At 44.1% G+C, this 14,598-nt stretch overlaps 1 protein-coding gene across 4 annotated transcripts in view; it reads left to right on the top strand.

Moving 5' to 3' along the window:
• The window catches only part of LOC135546497 (neuron navigator 2-like), a 132,477-nt gene that overhangs the window by 78,475 nt on the left and 39,404 nt on the right, over window positions 1-14,598 (top strand). The window lies entirely within an intron of this gene.

The following is a 14,598-nucleotide window of genomic DNA, read 5'->3' as shown; positions in this document are numbered from 1 at the left end:
CTTTCCTCGTCTCTCCCTCCTCTTTCCTCTGTCTTCCCTCCTCTTTCCTCGTCTCTCCCTCCTCTTTCCTCTGTCTCTCTTTCCTCCGTCTCTCCCTCCTCTTTCCTCGGTCTCTCCCTCCTCTTTCATCTGTCTTTCCCTCCTCTTTCCTCGGTCTCTCCCTCCTCTTTCCTCAGTCTCTCCCTCCTCTTTCCTCTGTCTCTCCCTCTTCTTTTCTCTCTCTCTCTCTCTCTCTCTCTCTCTCTCTATACCTCCTCTTTCCTCTCTCTCTCGTGTGTGGTGTCTGCTTCCCTCTCTCCAGCGAAGAGGATGCTGTGGTTTTGCTCCGGGCTCTAAACATGTACAATCTTTTCTCCTTTCTCTCCCTCTCTCCTGTCATTTCATGAACCACCGATCAGGTTTCTCTGATAACCAGGGAGGCCTTTTTGCGTGCTAATACACTGCACACGCGTGTGTGTGTTAAACCCAGTGCCCCCAAATAACATTTCTCTGTGTCTCGTGCTTAGACTGTTCACGTAACGTCGCCCTCTAGGATCAGATCCGATTTCAAACCTCCAAAGTATTCTGGGGGTGTTAATTTTTAGAGTCTCATGATTCCGGCAGCACGTGGGCTCTGGTCTGGAATACCAGGAGTGTTTGGATAGTGAGGCAAGAGGAGAAGATGGGTTTGTTACTGGCCTAATGCTATCCTAGTGCTATCCTAATGCTATCCCAATGCTATCATTGGTGTGTCTTTGTGTCTGGGTGTGGGTGTCATCCGTGGTATTTGTATCTGATGGCGCTGCTACTGACAGTTTTCTACATTCTGTGTTTATCTATGGTTGGAGTAGTGAATATCGGATGCGGCAAAGTCTGTAGTCAGTGTTTTTGGAAGCACTCAATTTGGTTTGATTGGTTTGATTAGCTTGATTAGTTTGATTGTTTTGATTAGCTTGATTAGTTTGATTGGTTTGATTGATTTATTGGTTTGATTGATTGATTGGTTTGATTGATTGGTTTGACTAGCTTGATTGGTTTGGTTGATTGGTTTGATTGATTAGTTTGATTGGTTTGATTGGTTTGATTGATTGATTGGTTTGATTGATTGATTGATTGGTTTGACTAGTTTGATTGGTTTGATTGATTGGTCTGATTGGTTAGTTTGGTTTGACTAGCTTGATTGGTTTGATTGATTGTTTGATTGGTTTGATTAGTTTATTTGGTTTGACTGGTTTGATTGGTTTGAATGGTTTAATGCTTTGATTGGTTTGATTAGTTTGACTGGTTTGATTAGTTTGATTGATTGGTTAGTTTGGTTTGACTAGCTTGATTGGTTTGATTGATTGGTTTGATTAGGTTGATTTGATTGATTGGTTTGATTGGTTAGTTTGGTTTGACTAGCTTGATTGGTTTGATTAGTTTGATTGGTCTGATTGGTTAGTTTGGTTTGACTAGCTTGATTGGTTTGATTGATTGGTTTGATTATGTTGATTTGTTTGATTAGTTTGATTGGTTTGATTAGTTTAATTGTTTGATTGGTTTGAATAGTTTAATTGGTTTGACTGGTTTGACTAGTTTAATTGGTTTGACTGGTTTGTTTGGTTTGAATGGTTTAATGCTTTGATTGGTTTGATTAGTTTGACTGGTTTGATTGATTGGTTTGATTGGTTAGTTTGGTTTGACTAGCTTGATTGGTTTGATTGATCGTTTTGATTAGTTTGATTTGATTGATTGGTTTGATTAGTTTGATTGTTTTGATTAGTTTAATTGTTTGATTTGTTTGTCTGGTTTGATTCGTTTGACTGGTTTGATTAGTTTGATTCGTTTGACTGGTTTAAGGGTTTGATTGGTTTGACTGGTTTGATTAGTTTGATTGGTTTAATTTGATTTGATTAGTTGGTTTGATTAGTTTGTCTGGTTTGATTGGTTTGATGGATTTTTGATTGGTTTGATTGGTTTGATTGGTTTGATTGGTTTGACTGGTTTAATCTGTTTTGACTGGTTTGACTGATTTTGATTGGTTTGAATGGATTGATTGATTTGACTGTTTGATTTTGATTAGTTTGGTTTGATTGGGTTTGATTGGTTTGATTGGTTTTTGATTAGTTTGTCTGGTTTGATTAGTTTGACTGATTGGTTTGACTGGTTTGATTAGTTTGACTGGTTTGACTGGTTTAATGGTTTGATTGGTTTGATTATTGTTTGACTGGTTTGATTAGTTTGGTTTGATTAGTTTGTTTGATTCGTTTGACTGGTTTGATTTTGATTCGTTTGACTGGTTTGATTCGTTTGACTGGTTTGACTGGTTTGATTAGTTTGATTGGTTTGATTGGTTTGTCTGGTTTGATTCGTTTGACTGGTTTGATTAGTTTGTCTGGTTTGATTCGTTTGACTGGTTTGATTAGTTTGACTGGTTTGATTCGTTTGACTGGTTTGATTAGTTTGATTGGTTTGATTAGTTTGACTGGTTTGATTAGTTTGATGGGTTTGACTGGTTTGATTCGTTTGACTGGTTTGATTAGTTTGACTGGTTTGGTTTGATTAGTTTGACTGGTTTGATTGGTTTGACTGGTTTGACTGGTTTGATAGGTTGATTGGGTTTGATTAGTTTGACTGGTTTGATTCGTTTTACTGGTTTGATTAGTTTGATTTTGACTTGATTGATTAGTTTGATTGGTTAGATTGGTTTGACTGGTTTGATTAGTTTGATCTGGTTTGATTCGTTGACTGATTTGATTAGTTTGATTGGTTTGATTGGTTAGTTTGGTTTGACTAGCTTGATTGGTTTGATTGGTTTGTCTGGTTTGACTGGTTTAATGGTTTGATTGGTTTGAATGGATTGATTTTGATTGTTTGATTAGTTTGTCTGGTTTGACTGGTTTAATGGTTTGATTGGTTTGAATGGATTTGATTTTGATTAGTTTGACTGGTTTGATTAGGTTTGACTGGTTTAATGATTGGTTTGAATGGTTTGACTAATTGGTTTGATTAGGTTGATTGGTTTGACTGATTGGTTTGAGGTTTGGTTTTTGACTGGTTTGATTAGTTTGTCTGGTTTGATTCGTTTGACTGGTTTGATTAGTTTGACTGGTTTGATTCGTTTGACTGGTTTGATTAGTTTGACTGGTTTGATTAGTTTGACTGGTTTGATTCGTTTGACTGGTTTGATTCGTTGGACTGGTTTGATTAGTTTGACTGGTTTGATGGTTTGATTCGTTGGACTGGTTTGATTAGTTTGACTGGTTTGTTTTCATTTGATTAGTTTGACTGGTTTGATTAGTTTGATTGGTTTGATTAGTTTGATTCGTTTGACTGGTTTGATTAATTTGATTGGTTTGATTAGTTTGATTCGTTTGACTGGTTTGATTAGTTTGATTCGTTTGACTGGTTTGATTAGTTTAATTGGTTTGATTGGTTTGACTGGTTTAATGGTTTGATTGGTTTGATTGGTTTGATTGGTTTGATTAGTTTGTCTGGTTTGACTGGTTTGACTGGTTTGATTCGTTTGACTGGTTTGACTAGTTTGATAGGTCTGATTGGTTAGTTTGGTTTGACTGGTTTGATTAGTTTGATTCGTTTGACTGGTTTGATTCGTTTGACTGGTTTGACTAGTTTGATTGGTCTGATTGGTTAGTTTGGTTTGACTAGCTTGATTGGTTTGATTGATTGTTTGATTGGTTTGATTAGTTTAATTGTTTGATTAGTTTGATTGGTTTGATTGAATTGATTAGTTTGATTAGTTAAATTGTTTGATTCGTTTTACTGGTTTGATTAGTTTGACTGGTTTGATAAGTTTGATTCGTTTGTCTGGTTTGATTCGTTTGACTGATTTGATTAGTTTAATTGGTTTGATTGGTTTGTCTGGTTTGACTGGTTTAATGGTTTGATTGGTTTGAATGGTTTGATTGGTTTGATTAGTTTGTCTGGTTTGACTGGTTTGACTGGTTTGATGGTTTGATTGGTTTGATTGGTTTGATTAGTTTGATTAGTTTGATCTGGTTTGACTGGTTTAATGGTTTGATTGGTTTGAATGGATTGATTGGTTTGACTGGTTTGATTAGTTTAATTGGTTTGATTAGTTTGTCTGGTTTGATTGGTTTTACTGGTTTGATTGGTTTGATTCGTTTGACTGGTTTGATTAGTTTGTCTGGTTTGATTGGTTTGACTGGTTTGATTAGTTTGATTGGTTTGATTAGTTTGACTGGTTTGATTAGTTTGTCTGGTTTGACTGGTTTGAATGGTTTGATTGGTTTGAATGGATTGATTGGTTTGACCGGTTTGATGGTTTGATTATTAGTTTGACTGGTTTGATTGGTTTGACTGGTTTGATTCTGGTTTAATGGTTTGATTAGTTTGACTTTGTTTGATTGTTTGATTTTTTGATTAGTTTGATTTGATTCGTTTGACTGGTTTGACTGGTTTGATTAGTTTGACTGGTTTGATTAGTTTGACTGGTTTGACTGGTTTGATTCGTTTGACTGGTTTGATTCGTTTGACTGGTTTGATTTGTTTGACTGGTTTGATTCGTTTGACTGGTTTGATTAGTTTGACTGGTTTGATTAGTTTGATTGGTTTGATTAGTTTGACTGGTTTGATTCGTTTGACTGGTTTGATTGGTTTGGGATTTGATTGGTTTGATTAGTTTGACTGGTTTGATTAGTTTGACTGGTTTCATTAGTTTGACTGGTTTGATTGGTTTGATTCGTTTGACTGGTTTGATTAGTTTGACTGGTTTGATTAGTTTGATGGGTTTGACTGGTTTGATTCGTTTGACTGGTTTGATTAGTTTGACTGGTTTGGTTTGATTCTTTGACTGGTTTGATTGGTTTGGGATTTGATTGGTTTGATTAGTTTGACTGGTTTGATTAGTTTGACTGGTTTGATTAGTTTGACTGGTTTCATTAGTTTGACTGGTTTGATTGGTTTTACTGGTTTGATTAGTTTGACTGGTTTGATAAGTTTGATTCGTTTGTCTGGTTTGATTTGTTTGACTGATTTGATTCGTTTGACTGGTTTGTCTGGTTTGATTGGTTTGATTGGTTTGATTGGTTTGACTGGTTGATTAGTTTGACTGGTTTGATTAGTTTGTCTGGTTTGATTCGTTTTACTGGTTTGATTAGTTTGACTGGTTTGATTAGTTTGATTGGTTTGACTGGTTTGATTCGTTTGACTGGTTTGATTCGTTTGACTGGTTTGATTCGTTTTTGACTGGTTTGATTCGTTTGTCTGGTTTGATTTTGATGTTTGATTGGTTTGATCTGGTTTGATTAGTTTGATGGTTTGATTAGTTTGACTGGTTTGATTAGTTTTGTCTGGTTTGATTAGTTTGACTGGTTTGATTAGTTTGACTTTTGGTTTGATGGTTTGATTAGTTTGACTGGTTTGATTAGTTTGACTGGTTTGATTTTTGACTGGTTTGATTCGTTTGACTGGACTGGTTTGATTAGTTTGACTGGTTTGATTGTTTGACTTTTGATTCGTTTGACTGGTTTGATTGGTTTGATTTTGATTAGTTTGACTGGTTTGATTGGTTGGGTTTGATTCGGATTCGTTTGGTTTGATTAGTTTGACTGGTTTGATTAGTTTGACTGGTTTGATTAGTTTGACTGGTTTGATTAGTTTGACTGGTTTGATTGGTTTTACTGGTTTGATTAGTTTGACTGGTTTGATTAGTTTGATTTTTGTTTGATTAGTTTGACTGTTTGATTAGTTTGTTTGACTGGTTTGATTAGTTTGACTTTGGTTTGATTAGTTTTTTGACTGGTTTGATTTTTGTGGTTTGATTCATTTGGGTTTGATTAGTTTGACTGGTTTGATTAGTTTGACTGGTTTGATTTGTTTGACTGGTTTGATTAGTTTGACTGGTTTGATTCGTTTGACTGGTTTGATTTGTTTGATTGGTTTGATTAGTTTGATTGGTTTGATTAGTTTGATTGGTTTGATTAGTTTGACTGGTTTGATTCGTTTGACTGGTTTGATTCGTTTGACTGGTTTGATTCGTTTGACTGGTTTGATTCGTTTGACTGGTTTGATTCATTTGACTGGTTTGACTGGTTTGATTAGCTGATGAATGGATAAAGGATCACTCACACATTTTGTCGGCTTCAAGGCTTCTCTCTGGCTCTCTCTTCCTCAGTCTCTCTGTCTCACACACACACACACACACACACACACACACACACACACACACACACACATCTTGATTTATACATGGAACGCAAAATGCTATAAATCCCCTTTAGCCATGTTTTATGCAAGAACAGCACGTTCCTGTTTCCCCTGTGACGTGTCTTTGTCATCACATATAACGCTGCTCTGAAACGCTCGCGGCATACTAGAGCAGTCTCAACATCATAGTCCACGCGTGCGCGCACACACACACACACACACACACACACACACACACACACACACAGACAGACAGACAGAGCAGTCTCAACCCCGCGGTCGATAAGACGACAGGAGTCTAAACTCCACACAGTGTGATATCTGGAGCTTCACTTTGAACGTTGAGCTTTCAGCTGAACTATTTGCCCAAGTCACTGATTTCCCCCCCCCAAACACACACGCACGTACCCCAGCTGCGGAAGTGCCCCTGAACTCCTGAGCACACACACCCTGGTCTTCTCCGGTGTGTGGGAGGGTATGGGATTAGACCATAGGTCATAATTCAGATAGAGAGAGACTCCTAGGAGAGTGTACTGATGTAGTTGTAGCCATGGATACTGGTGCATCTATGGACCCCCTCTTCCCCCTGGGCTTTCCCTCTGTGAGAGAGAGAGAGAGAGAGAGAGAGAGAGAGAGAGAGAGAGAGAGAGAGAGAGAGAGAGAGAGAGAGATACAACTGGGTCAAAGAGGGTGAAATATAGCGAAGGAAACTTAAATTGACAAAAAGGGAAGGGAAAGATAGACAATGGGATTTAACAAGTTGTCGTGGAGGAGGAGAATCTGAGACGTGTGTGTGTGTGTGAGCGAGATAGAGACTCCTAGGAGAGTGTACTGATATAGTTGTAGCCATGGATACTGGTGCATCTATGGACCCCTTCTTCCCCCTGGGTTTTCCCTCTGTCACCAGCACACCTGCCTCGCCCCTGGACACACACACACATAGAGGGTGTGGTTCTTACACACATAGAGAGCGAGGACGTTTTCAGTTATCTCCTTCTCTCTCTCTCTCTCACACACACACACACCCTGCTGTAATGGTCTATGCCTTTGTCTCCGGCTGGCTGACTGTTATTGGATTAGTGCTCAGGGAAGTGGTGTTGAGCCTTGCTGTGCCACAGAGAGTGGCAGGGATCTCAGCCCTGGGACATACTGACCGCCTGCCATCAGGCCACTGCATCACAGTGGCTGTCTTCTATTCGGGAGTGTGATCAGAAGAGTGTGGAGAGAGAGAGTGTGGAGAGAGAGAGAGTGTGGAGAGAGAGTGTGGAGAGAGAGAGTGTGGAGAGAGAGAGAGTGTGGAGAGAGAGAGTGTGGAGAGAGAGAGTGTGGAGAGAGAGAGCGAGAGAGAGAGCGAGAGAGAGGGAGAGAATCAAACTTCCATCCACTGCCGTGTGGATATTGGTTCTGAGTAACAGACCGTGTTGGACAACCCGAACTGATTGGTTTGGGATTCTGCTGTGAGGGGTTGCTGAGCCCCTCCTGCCACCTCGGCCTGCGTAACGTGGTAAAGGGTAAGTGATACCCCCTCTCCCTTACGGGGGGGGGGGTTGATAGACAGTTTGTTGTGGGGGGGGGGTAAAAATGTGTGACCCAGGATAACAGGATTAATGTGATTCTCCACACTTAGTACCCACACGTACAGACACGTACACACACAGACACCTTGTGTCCCCTTTAGCCGGTTAAAGTGAGGACTGGAGAAATGAGATGAGGTAGTTCACAGTGTGTTTATGGTCTGGTGTGTGTGTGGGTCTTCTGTCAATGTGAAATTCCACACTTGTCAATGTGAAATTCCACACTATGTCTGCCTCCCACTGGGTCCTTTCGATCAGTGTGTGTGCAGTTTGTGATTGTGTATGTGTGCGCGGTTTGTGTGCGTGTATGTGTGTGCGGTTTGTGATTGTGTATGTGTGTGCGGTTTGTGATTGTGTATGTGTGTGCGGTTTGTGATTGTGTATGTGTGTGCGGTTTGTGATTGTGTCTGCGTGCGGCGGTGTGTCTCCCACATCTGTATTGGGCGTATTCCTTTTATGGATCAGGGTAAGTCGGTTGACTCATAGCAGAGAGAGCGAGAGAAAGGGGTGTTTGTGTGAGAATGTAACATGCGTTTCGTGTCGTTTTTAGGTCATGTTTGTGTCACACGTAAAATGTGTTTACTCAAGCTCGAAAGATGAGAAATGAGGCTAGGGTGAGTAAGAGAAAGAGAGAACCAAAGAGAGACTAGAGGAAGAGGTGCATTCCTGACCCTGCAGTTCAGTCCTCCAGTCGTCGTGTCGCTTCTCCGCGCTGCGGGATCAGCTGTGTCATTTAGCCACCACACAACTCCGGCCCAGAATGTCCACAAGGAGAAGGAATGCACCGAGTCCTGTCTGAGATCCTCTCCACCGCTCCTTTACCCTCTCTCATGCCCCGTGCCTCCCCATTCTCTACCTCCCTCCCTCCCTCCCTCCCTCCCTCCCTCCCTCCCTCCCTCCCTCCCTCCCTCCCTCCCTCCCTCCCTCCCTCCCTCCCTCCCTCCCTCCCTCCCTCCCTCCCTCCCTCCCATTCACTTCACTTCCTCACTCTCCCCCTCCCTCACCCTGTATCTCTCCCCATTTCTCCCTCACTCCCTCCCCTATTCTCACACCCAATCCCCAGGGTCCTGTTCAAACTGCCCCCCCCCCCCCCACCCCACCCCATCTCCCTCACTCCTCCCTGTGTAGAGAGGGGCCAGAGGGGGTGTTTACAGAGGGACAGCCCAAAAAAGTGGTTGTGTGTACAGTCAGCTCAGTCAGTACACACACACAGCCCAGGCCCAAACACATACTTTAGATACAACACACAAACACACGCACACACACACACACACACACACACACACACACACTGGTTTGTGTTCCTACTGGCTGTCTACACTAAAGGATAGGTTTGGAGGAGGTTTGGGGTCAGGGTTAGTTTGGAGGTTTAGTCTCGAGGCGGTAGCGGTGCAGCCAAGCTCGAGTTCTCATGATGGGGCACTTCTAAAAACACATCTGGTTTGTTTCTGCCTGTGGCTGACGTCGCGGCTGTCGGGGTATACGACAGACTGAAACGTCCTCTCAAGGCTCCTTTTCTCATCCTTGACTTTGTTCCTGTGACGGATTAATGGGGTTTATAGTAAGGCGCGCACGTTCAGGTACGCTTGTCTCTTGAGTGTGTAAGCCTCACCTGTCTCCTTCCCCCATGATACCATCTGTGACCACTCACCCGTGGGGGATATATATTAGAGTGAGCTCATGTCTAGCGTGTAACCCCGTGTCCCATCCACTCACGCGGTCTCCAACAGCAGTCTACAGGGCGAGTCATCTGATCCTACAACAGTCTGAGTAACAGTAGCTCCCCCCTTAAACGGAGGAACTTCCTCGTTGTCCAGAGGTTATTGTCTACGCCTGAGCGTGTATGTGTGCGCCTGCGTGCATCATTTTAAGGATTTATGTTGTTGTTGTTGTACATTTACCCCCCTTTTTTCGCCCAAATTCCGTGATATCCAATTGGTAGCTACAGTCTTGTCCCATCGCTGCAACTCCCCTACGGACTCAGGAGAGGTGAAGCGCCAATGTATGTAAGAGTTGGAGCGAGCTGAGCCAGGTAACAATCTGGGCAGAGTAATAAAAACACACTTCCCCAGAGACACATGTATAATAAGAAAAACTCAACAAACAGAGAACAACTTAAACAGAAGGTTTTCTCAGGACTCTCCCTCCCGTGGGTCCAGCCCCAAAGGCAGCATTTTCTCATTGGTCAGCGGTCCCGGTTGAATAACAGCAGGGTTTATGACCCCTGGCCTGTGTGTGAAAACAGAGGGGCTATCTTAAGGGACACAGTGGAGAAACTAAGGCGGTAGCCCAGGAATGTGTTGATTTGGGTCAGGAAAGCGAGTCAGTTCTTTCACCTGCTGTCCCTCTCTCCCCTGCTGTCTCTCTCTCTCTCTCTTTCTCTCTCTCACCTTCTGTCTCCAGATTTTCATGTCGTCATACTGTTCTTCTGCCATCCCGGGATTTACGGTATTACCGGCATAGCACACAAGGGGGCGCTAAAAAAGCACAAAAAAAGCCATTGTGCCTCTATTGGCAAAATCCTACCAAAAATTAGGCCAAGTAATAGCGACATCACACGTACAGTAAGCTGTTAGCTGAATGCTATCGAGCACAAAATGAACCTAAACTAATTGCAAAGGCAGGCAAATCCAGCTTATAAAGTTATACAAGCAGAGTTAGTAGCTACCAACTGGCATTTTCGGTGAGTGTGGACATTTACAAGCGAAAGTGAACGAGAGAAATTGTGCAAATAAACAAAGTTGTGATGCATGCTTTTCTGGTAGGAAGAGCAGCATGTGTACACAGAGCAGAGGAGAGAAGAACGGAGGAGGAATACAACGCTAGCAGGAAGCGCATGGGAAAGAATGGCCGCTGTGCAGATAACTCGGATAGCAGAGTTACCAGCGCCCGCTGTCTCTTGTTGTGCTCTTAACAGCGGACGTGTGACTGGCTCAACTGTTCTAGGGGGAACTATGGTGAGCTTCATAATGCTAAACAATGTGACAGGTGAAATGAAGAACGCAATCTGCTTTATCTCTTAGCGTATTACACAGGTTGATCTGCAGGTATTAATTTAAAAAGTAGGTAGAAATAGTCACATTTATTGAAAATAAATAACTTGACGGTATTGATCTCATGGCTTTTTTTCAAATACCCCGGTATATGGTATATACCGCCCCAAACATACATTGTCTTTCCATCTCTCTCGCCCCACTGTCTCCTTCCATCTCTCTCTCCCCTACTGTCTCTCTCCCTCTCTCCCCCCTCTACTGTCTCCTTAAATCTCTCTCTCCCCTACTCTCTCCCGTCTCTCTAACCCCCATTATCGCTCTCTCCCCTACTCTCTCCCATCTCTCTCCCCTACTGTCTCTCTTCATCTCTTACACCTCTACTGTCTCCTTCCATCTCTCTCCCCTACTGTCTCTCCCATCTCTCTCCCCTCTACTGTCTCCTTCCATCTATCTCTCCCCTACTCTCTCCCCTCTACTGTCTCCTTCCATCTATCTCCCCTACTCTCTCCCCTCTACTGTCTCCTTCCATCTCTCTCCCCTACTCTCTCCCATCTCTCTCCTCTCTACTGTCTCCTTCCATCTCTCTCCCCTACTCTCTCCCATCTCTCTCCCCTCTACTGTCTCTCTCCATCTCTCTCCCCTACTTTCTCCTGTCTCTCTCTCCCCTACTGTCTCTCTCCATCTCTCTCTCCCCTACTGTCTCTCTCCCTCTCTCTCTCCTACTGTCTCTCTCCATCTCTCTCTCCCCTACTTTCTCCCGTCTCTCTCTCCCCTACTGTCTCTCTCCATCTCTCTCTCCCCTACTGTCTCTCTCCATCTCTCTCCCCTACTGTCTCTCTCCATCTCTCTCTCCCCTACTTTCTCCCGTCTCTCTCTCCCCTACTTTCTCCCGTCTCTCTCTCCCCTCCTGTCTCTCTCCATCTCTCTCCCCTCTACTGTCTCCTTCCATCTCTCTCTCTCCCCTGCTTTCTCCCGTCTCTCTCTCCCCTACTGTCTCTCTCCATCTCTCTCTCTCCCCTACTGTCTCTCTCCATCTCTCTCTCTCCCCTACTGTCTCTCCATTTCTCTCTCCTCTGTCTCCTACTCTCCTCCTGTTACTTAGCCCTTTTCTAAACTTTCTAAGCGTATTTGCTGTGGGGACTTGTGGATGCCAGTGTCAGTGTCTCAGTCTCCTAGGACTCGCTCCCGTTTTTTCATCGTCACGATAATGCCTGGTACTTACAAAAGCAGTGTTTTTTTTCCCAGCAGATACTTGTATAAAGAGAATAGCCTGCCTGTACACCTAACCTAATCCTAAAGGCCAATGCTCAAAAGAATCCATTTAACTCCATCTCTACAAACTACCACACAGCTGTGAAGGCCTCTGCCTTACTAAGATTTCCCCACTCAGGAAATCAACACAAAAAAAAAAATCAGCTGAATTGATTGAAGTCTAATCACGCACATCGATTGAACCCATAGATTTCTGACGTTTCAGTGTTAGCGTGTCATGCTTGGAACGGCTACTCTTTACTGTGCTCGATAGGGGGTTGTCCTTTCCGATTGGCTCTAAATGGCTGGGCGGTAGTTTAATATGTAGGTTTACGCTGCCAGCAGGAGGCTGTGAGTTCGGGCCATGTTTGCTGGGCTGATCTCTAATTAGTAACGGGCTGTCAGTTAGCCAGGGTGGATCTGTCTGGGAACTCCGGGATCACCCACACTGACACATATTACATGGATGGGAAGTTGGGAACGTTGGAATTTGGGAATATCTTAGTTGATAATAAGGAATAGTGTTTTGTATGTATGTGTGTGGTTGAGTCTGCCTGTGTGGCTATGATCATCCTATGAGCGGGACTGTAGCTTCGTACTGTTGTCGGGTCATTTGAAGGCGCCTTATTTCTGGTCCCGTAGGACTTGGGAATGTCTTATTTGGGAGAGTATGTCGCTGTGCTGTAATGTTACTGGTCTGGGCTTGGGGAAGATCCGATTACAAGCACCAATGGGAGAAGAGTCTCTTTCACGTTTCCCTCACTCAGTCCAGAGAGATGGGGGGGGGAGGGGGGGGTAGATCAGGCGACAGGAGAGAGCGAAAAGAGGGAGAGGGAGGGATGATGAGTGCAGAAGACACAGTCAAAGGCACCGAAAGGGCCCGAGTGAGCGAGGGATAAAGGCGTGGGAGTGGGAGGGAGGAGGTCGACACAAAGAGAGAGTGAGACCGGCAGAGGGAGAGGGATAGAGTGAGAGAAGCAGAAAGAGCGAGAGGTTGTAAGCACAGTGTGTAACTCAGCGGTATGGACTCATGACGCTCTCTGTCCAGCTCGGCATTCTCCCCCACACTTCTGGTGCCCGCGGCATCCCGGGAAACTCTGGCCAGGTAGAGAGACTGTGTGTGCGATGGCTCTTTTTCCTTTTGAAGTTGGGATATTCTATGTCTTCAGAGGGATTCTAGATTTTAAATATGGACAAGAGCCTGTGATTCTCAGTTGGTCTGTGATGCTTTACTCTCTGCCTGTCTGTCTGTCTGTCTGTCTGTCTGTCTGTCTGTCTGTCTGTCTGTCTGTCTGTGTGTGTGTGTGTGTGGGGGGGGGGGGACTTTCCCCAATGAGCTGTGTGAACATGTTTAGACGGCTGTGGTCATTCTAAATCTCTCACCAGTTCGCTCTGTCTGTCTGCAGTCCTGTCGAGCGCAGACATACTGTGGGTTCAAGGCAACTTCAAAGCAGCCGAGCCTCAGAGTTTATTAAGCTGCAGATTTCGGTGCTTTTTATAGACATCAGATCTGTATGATGAGAATGTGTTAATGTGAGATCCCCCAGTGTGTTGTAAAGGGGTGTGTGTGTGTGTTTTTGAAGTATGATTCATGACATCATCCTGTCTGCAGATGAGGATAGATGCTTCCTGGACTTCTGCCAAAGTCAGCGTGGACACGCTGATGTATTTCTGTGTGTGTGTCTTTAGCGACAGGGTTGTGTGTGTCTTTAGCGACAGGGTTGTGTGTGTCTGTCGCATTAGAGGTGATGAATCTGTCCCTGGATGACTCTAATCCAAACACCAGGATATGTCTGTCGCATTAGAGGTGATGGATCTGTCTCTGGATGACTCTAATCCAAACACCAGGATACAATAGCGGCTGTGTGTTTTGTGTGTGTGGGCACCCGCGCGCTTGTGCGTGTGCTCAATAGTTGTCGAGCCTGCTTTTAACGCTTTGCCCTACCTGTGGTCCTTTCAAACTGATGTTTGTCCGGGCTCATCCATAGTCTCCCTAGAGATCACTCTAGTCTCTCTTGCTGGTCTCACCTCCCGTCCCCGTCCTCTGCCCCCCCCCCCCCCCAATTTGCCCCCGGGGTTGGGGATAGACGAACACAGCCTGTAAAATTTGTTCAAAGTTGGGTTAAATACTGGTGTGTGAACAATGCACATGTGAACCTTCCTGTTCAACGTTAGTCTCCTCCCCTGTGTTTGATGGACAGCGTGTGTGTGTGTGTGTGTGTGTGTGTGTGTGTGTGTGTGTGTGTGTGTGTGTGTGTGTGTGTGTGTGTGTGTGTGTGTGTGTGTGTGAGAGAGAGAGAGACTGAGATTCCGAGGCAGCTTGGGGCTTTATGCTGTTACCTGACTGTGAGCCGTGTCAGAAATTCAGCCTGCCTCTTAACAGGGCTTTTCTCCCTGGTGCAGAGCGAGACGGCGCGTTTTCGCCCATTCACCCAGGATTACGCCCGTACATAAAATAGCCCTCCTATCTCTGTGGGTTCACCAGCCAGCTTGTACAGTCACGTAGCTTTAGCTAGGCTATTAGGGTGTCTACGCTGTCATGGGGATTTGACAATCAGAGCCAGAACGAGTGACGCATTGCTGTCTACTGTCTAGAGCAGCGCTTTCCAGCCATGTTCCCGGAAGAGGTACCC

The sequence above is a fragment of the Oncorhynchus masou genome, chromosome 1 (genome assembly GCF_036934945.1).
Source record: "Oncorhynchus masou masou isolate Uvic2021 chromosome 1, UVic_Omas_1.1, whole genome shotgun sequence".
Classification (NCBI taxonomy): domain Eukaryota; kingdom Metazoa; phylum Chordata; class Actinopteri; order Salmoniformes; family Salmonidae; genus Oncorhynchus; species Oncorhynchus masou.
The sequence above is the reverse complement of the archived record's forward strand: the minus strand, read 5'-3'. Positions and strand labels throughout refer to the sequence as shown.